Source organism: Lycium barbarum, chromosome 12, assembly GCF_019175385.1.
Source record: "Lycium barbarum isolate Lr01 chromosome 12, ASM1917538v2, whole genome shotgun sequence".
NCBI lineage: Eukaryota > Viridiplantae > Streptophyta > Magnoliopsida > Solanales > Solanaceae > Lycium > Lycium barbarum.
In genome coordinates, this window is record NC_083348.1 from 85,049,951 (window position 1) to 85,056,396 (window position 6,446).

A 6,446-nucleotide genomic window follows, 5' to 3' on the forward strand; every position below is an offset into this window, starting at 1 on the left:
GTTCTAAGGATCAAAATCCTATAAAACGAAAAACAAACGGACAAGACGACACTATGAAAGAATCTCATAAAGGAATTCAAGATTTGAGCAATCCTATGATCCTTGAAGAGATCAATGAGCCTGAGACCCAAGAAAATGAGGAACTATCAATAAATCAAATTGATGATGGAAACAATTTGAATCGATTAGAAATAGTAATGGATTATGTCTTTGCATATAATGTTGCAACAAGAATTATGCAAGATAGTAAGGATCTTGAACCTCAATCCGTTGGAGAATGTCGACAAAGATGCGATTGGCCAAAGTGGCAATAAGCAATTAAATCAGAGTTGAATTCACCTGCCAAATGTGAAGTTTTTGGACCTGTAGTCCAAACACCTAAGGGTATTAAACATGTCGGTTATAAATGGGTCTTTGTGCGTAAAAGAAATGAGAAAAATGAAATTCAAAGATACAAGGCACGCCTTGTTGCACAAGGATTTTCATAAAAATCTGGTGTCGATTATGAAGAAACATACTCACCGGTTATGGATGCGATAGCATTGCGTTATCTCATTAGTTTCGCTGTCCATGAGAGAGTTGAGATGCATTTGATGGATGTGGTTACAACCTATCTTTATGGGTCACTTGATAGTGAGATATATATATATGAAAATCCCTGAAGGATTTAAGATGCCTAAAGCATGTAGTTCAAAGTCTCGGGAAATATACTCAATCAGATTGTAAAGATCATTATATGGTTTGAAGCAATCAGGACACATGTGGTATAATAGCCTTAGTAAGTATTTATCGAAGGAAGGTTATATAAATAATGCCATTTGCCCATGTGTTTTTATAAAGAAAACAACATCGAGATTCATTGTACTTGTTGTTTATGTTGATGACATAAACCTTATTAGAACTCCAGCAGAGCTTCAAAAGGCAATTGATTATTTCAAGAAAGAATTTGAGATGAAAGATCTTGGAAAGACAAAATTATGTCTTGGTTTGCAAATTGAACATTTGACAAATGGCATTTTTGTCCATCAATCTGCCTATATAGAGAAAGTGTTCAAACGGTTTTATATGGATGAAGCACATCCATTAAGTACTTCGATGGTTGTTCGATCACTTGATGTGAATAAAGATCCGTTCTGACCTCAAGAAAAGAATGAGGAAATTCTTGGTCCCGAAGTACCATATCTTAGTGTAATTGGTGCATTAATGTATCTTGCCAATACCACAAGGCCTGACATAGCATTTTCAGTTAATGTGTTAGCAAGATATAGTTGTGCTCCTACAAGGAGACACTGGAATGAAATTAAACACATATTTCGATATCTAAAATGGACTATCGATTTGGGCTTATGTTATTCTAGCAATTGCAGTCCTGATCTTATTGGTTATGCCGATGCAGGGTATTTATCTGACCCACACAAAGCTAGATCTCAAACAGGCTATGTATTTATTTGTGGGGGTGCTGTCATATCTTGGCGATCTACAAAGTAGGCTATTGTGGCTACCTCATCAAATCATGTTGAGATAATAGCTATTCATGAAGCGAGCCGTGAAGTTGTGTGGCTGAGGTCAATAATACATCTCATTCGAGAAAAGTGTGGTTTGAAATGTGATAAAATACCCACAATCTTATATGAAGATAATGCAACATACATTGCTCAATTGAAGGGAGGATTCATAAAAGGAGATAGGACAGAACACATTTCACCAAAATTGTTCTTCACACACGAGCTCCAAAAGAATGGTGATATCAGCGTGCAATAGATTCGTTCAAGTGATAATATAGCTCATTTGTTCACTAAGTCTCTACCAACCGCAAATTTCGAGAAAATGGTGCACAAGATTGGAATGCGAAGGCTCAAGTATTTGGACTGAAGTTCTCATCCGGAGGAGTCAATACATGGTGTACTCTTTTCCATATAAGGTTTTGTCCCACTGGTTTTGTCTTGTAAGGTTTTTAATGAGGCAACCAAAATGTATATTTTTAGAAATATGTACTCTTTTTCGTTCACTAGATTTTTTCCCACTGGGTTTTTTCTAGTAAGGTTTTAACGAGACATATTATCTATCAATGGACATCCAAGGGGGAGTGTTGTAATATATATATATATATATATATATATATATATATATATATATATATATATATATATATATATATATGAATGTCCATATAGCTTAGGTTTTCCTCATGTCCTAAATAAGAATAAGCACATGTACGTTTAGTGGCATGTAGGAAATGAAGAAAATGAAGTAACACAAGTTTGATTTTAACTCTTGGTGTTGTCATTGATGACTTCATCAAGAGATTTACCATCTCTATAAATAAATGGTTAAATTCTCATTTGAAAAGAGACATTAACAAGAAGTGAAATACAATCTGTCTCTCATTTCTACAAAGTTATTAGTTTGCTTCTCTTGTTTATTTCCAATTATAGAGCTTTATAACAGGTTCAAAATTTTCACAAGGCTTCTTTGTCGTTCATTTTTAGTAGCAGTGGCTTAAAAGAAGACAACCACTACTAAAAAAAAGGGCGTTTTCGACCAAAAAATTTCGACCACATTTTTGGTCGAAAACAAATCGACCACGCGCGGTCAAAAAATTAATAATTTAATTTTTATTTTATTTTCAGTAGGATTTCGACCACACGGGGTCGATTTTTTAAAATGAAAATATAATTTCGACCACGTGTGGTCGAAATTAAATTTTGTATAAATAATAAATGGGAAACGTTTAAATTAAAAAAAATAAGAAAAAAAACAATTTTCGACCACATGTGGTAAAAAATTGGACCACATTTGTATATACACATTTCGAACAGATCTGTTCACGCAGCACACTTGACCACATTTGTATTTTTTCTTTCTCTCTCTTTCCTCTCTCCCTTTCCTCTCGCTACCCACACACACCACCTCTCTCCCTCTCCTCTCTCTATCCACACCACCAGCCCACCGCCCCACCAGCCCAGACCCTTAACCCACCGCCTCCGACCACCGCCAGTCCACCGTCGGCGGCGCAGGTACGTCTTTTTTTTTCCAATGTCATGAACACTTACCAATGCATAATAATCTCATGTTATTAGCTACTTTACCTTTTATATTTAGTAGATTTGATAACTTTATTTAGTGTTCAATATTTGTTTTAGGGTTTATTTTATGTTATTTTTTTGGATTTTGAGTTGAAATTGAATGTTATTTTTTGGGCTGTTTTGGTCCCTTTTTTTGGGGCTATTTTGATTCTTTATTTATGTGCTATTTATTTATTTTGGGATTGTTTTTGTTAATTTTTTGGACTGTTTTTTGAGACTGTTTTTGTGGACTGTTTTTTGGGACTGTTTTTTGCGGATTGCTTTTTTTTTTTGGACTTTTTTTGGGACTGTTGTTGGTCATTTTTTTGTACTGTTTTTTCTAGTTGTTAATACATGGGTGGTTATTATGTAGTTATTAATTAAAGTTAAAAAGATTTAGGTACTTTATCTATCTAGTTTCAAACTGCGCATTACCAGTAGGAAGGTTATACTTTGAAATAAAATTCTTTTACTAATCATATAAATTAAATATGTTTTAACAAGTTCAAATTTTCTGCAATTTGTGTAGATGGAATCTCGTAGTTGGATGTACGATAGAACTAATCCTGGTCGATTTGGGTTGAAGAATGAATTTGTAGCCGGCGTTTATGATTTTGTTGACTATGCTAAAACACTTGAGGATTTTACAATTCATGGTGTGGTTAAGTGTCCTTGTTCTAAATGTGAATGTATGAAATTCAAGACCCAGAGATTGTTAGGCGACATCTAATGGAAAAAGGTTTTAAAAGTAATTATACAATTTGGACTAGTCATGGAGAAACGCATAACAATTTGGGTGGATTTCAGAACTTTGTTGTGGGTGAAAGTAGTAGGACGGTAGAACCTACTATCCAGAATTCTAGAATGCACGACATGGTTCAGGATGGTTATGGCATGCATTGGGGCTTTGAATCAAGTGGCCATGTTGAAGAACCTCACAATGAAGAGGCCAGCCGTTTTTATAAAAAGTTTAAAAAAGCTAGTCGGCCCTTACATGATGGTTCTACCCAGTCTCAATTATCTGTCGCTGTTAGATTATTGAGTATCAAAGCAGATAACAATGTTCCCCAAGGGGCAATGGATTCTGTGATTGACCTTATGTATGAATTGGTTGACCCGACTCTAGAGATACCCGATAATTACTATAAGGCAAAGAGATTGGTATCTAAGTTGGGACTCTCGTCGGTGAGAATTGATTGCTGTGAAAATGGCTGCACGTTATAATATAATGATGACGTCGATCTAGAATCTTGTAAGTTTTGTGGTAGTGAACGGTTTAGGGATACATGTAGCGGGAAGAGAGTGGTTGTTAAGGCGATGCATTATTTACCTCTAATACCAAGGTTAAAGAGGTTGTATGCATCTAATAGCTCTGCTCCTCGTATGAGATGGCACAGTGAAAATAGAAGGCCACCGGGTGTTACGTGTCATCCATCGGATGGTGAGGCCTAGAAGCATTTTGATAGAACCTATCCAGACTTTGCAGCTGAACCACGTAACGTTAGGTTGGGTTTATGTTCTGACAGATTCACTCCGCATTCTGGCTCTGCTGCTTCATATTCTTGTTGTCCTGTGTTTATAACACCGTATAATCTTCCCCCAGAGATGTGTATGACTAGTCCATATATATTCCTTAATTGCATTATTCCTGGCCCGCGTAATCCAAAAGTCTTGATTGATGTGTACTTGCAACCTTTGGTTGATGAGCTGAAACAGTTGTGGGTTGAAGGGGTTGAGACATATGACATTTCGCGTAAGCAGAATTTTAATTTGAGGGCCGCTTTAATGTGGACTATTAATGATTTTCCTGCGTATGGGATGTTGTCTGGGTGGATGGCAGCCGGAAAGTTAGCGTGTCCTCACTGCATGGAAAATACTAAGTCCTTCACTTTAAAAAACGGCAAAAAAAATTCATGATTTGATTGTCACTGTCGGTTCTTGCCGATGGATCATCCCTTTAGGAGAATGAAAAATGCATTCAAGAATAACACAATTGAACAAGATTGCCCACCTCCAATACTGTCTGGTGAGAATATTTGGGAGAGGGTTCAACACCTTCCAAAAGTTACCGAAGAAGAACCGTACAGATTCGATGGGTATGGGGTTTACCATAACTGGACAAAGCAGAACAATATAGGTGGATGTATCCATCCGAGAGGTAATGAGTCAATTTTTTTTTTGTTCCTATCTAATCTATTTTAAAATTTTTTAAAAATACACCATGATTTAAATGCAGGTCTATTGGTAAGTTAAAAAGGGCTATCAAGCAAAAATTGAAAGTAGAAGGCTCAATGTGCGAAGTTTATCTTGCCAAGGAAACATCCCATTTTTGCTCTTACTACTTTCAGAACGATGTGCCTTGTTTGAGAAACAGGCCTAATCGACACTATGATGGAGGTGTGAATAACTCTTTGTTGAAGCCGATATCGATCTTCAATCGACCAGGTGATGGGTCCAAAAAACGTGAGAGACCATTGAATCAAATGGAGTATAAATCAGCTTCGACACATAGCTTGTTAAATTGCCCAGAAGTTCAACCTTATTATGAGTAAGTTTACCAAAAATTGTAAAATTTCATCATTTAAATTGAGAATACGGGCTAACCTAAATTCCATTTTGTTGAACAGTCTCTTTGTGGAAATACATGGCCAAGAAACAGTGTCCGACCAATTTGGGACTTGGTTTAACAATTATGTAAGTTTTATATATAATTTTCTTTAGTAATGTAGCAACATTACTAAGTTTTGAGTTCTAATATTTCTAGCTTTCTAATACTTAACTTTTAATAGGTTTATAAGAATCCGTGTGGTTTTCATGAACAATTTTTGATGGACTTATCTTAGGGACCAACTAGTGTCCATTGTATGGACAAATATGTTGTTAATGGTTTCAAATTTAATACCCGAGAGTGTGCTAACCATATGAAAACTAATAACAGTGGTGTGTGGGTTAAAGGTGCTGATGGTGTTGATTATTTTGGTGTAATTGAAGAGATCTTAGAGTTAGATTATTCTGGTTGGCCTCTCAAAAAGATTGTTCTTTTCCTATGTAACTGGTTTGATCCAACCCCAAAAAGAGGTACGAGGGTACTGGAGGAGTGCAATATAATTGAAGTAAAGCACAAGCGGAGGTATGCAGGTTACGATCCTTTCATTATTGCACACAATGTTAAGCAGGTGTACTATGTCCCTTATCCATTAAGACCAGATAAGTCAGATTGGTGGGTGGTTATTAAAACCAAGCCGGTTGGTCGTGTGGAAGTTGAGAATGATTTGTCTGCTGCCTTTCAGACCGACGACACATCACATGTTAACCAACTAGTCGACTCAGAATTAGAAATTGAACTGGAGCATCCAGAACATATATTAGAAAAAGTGGATG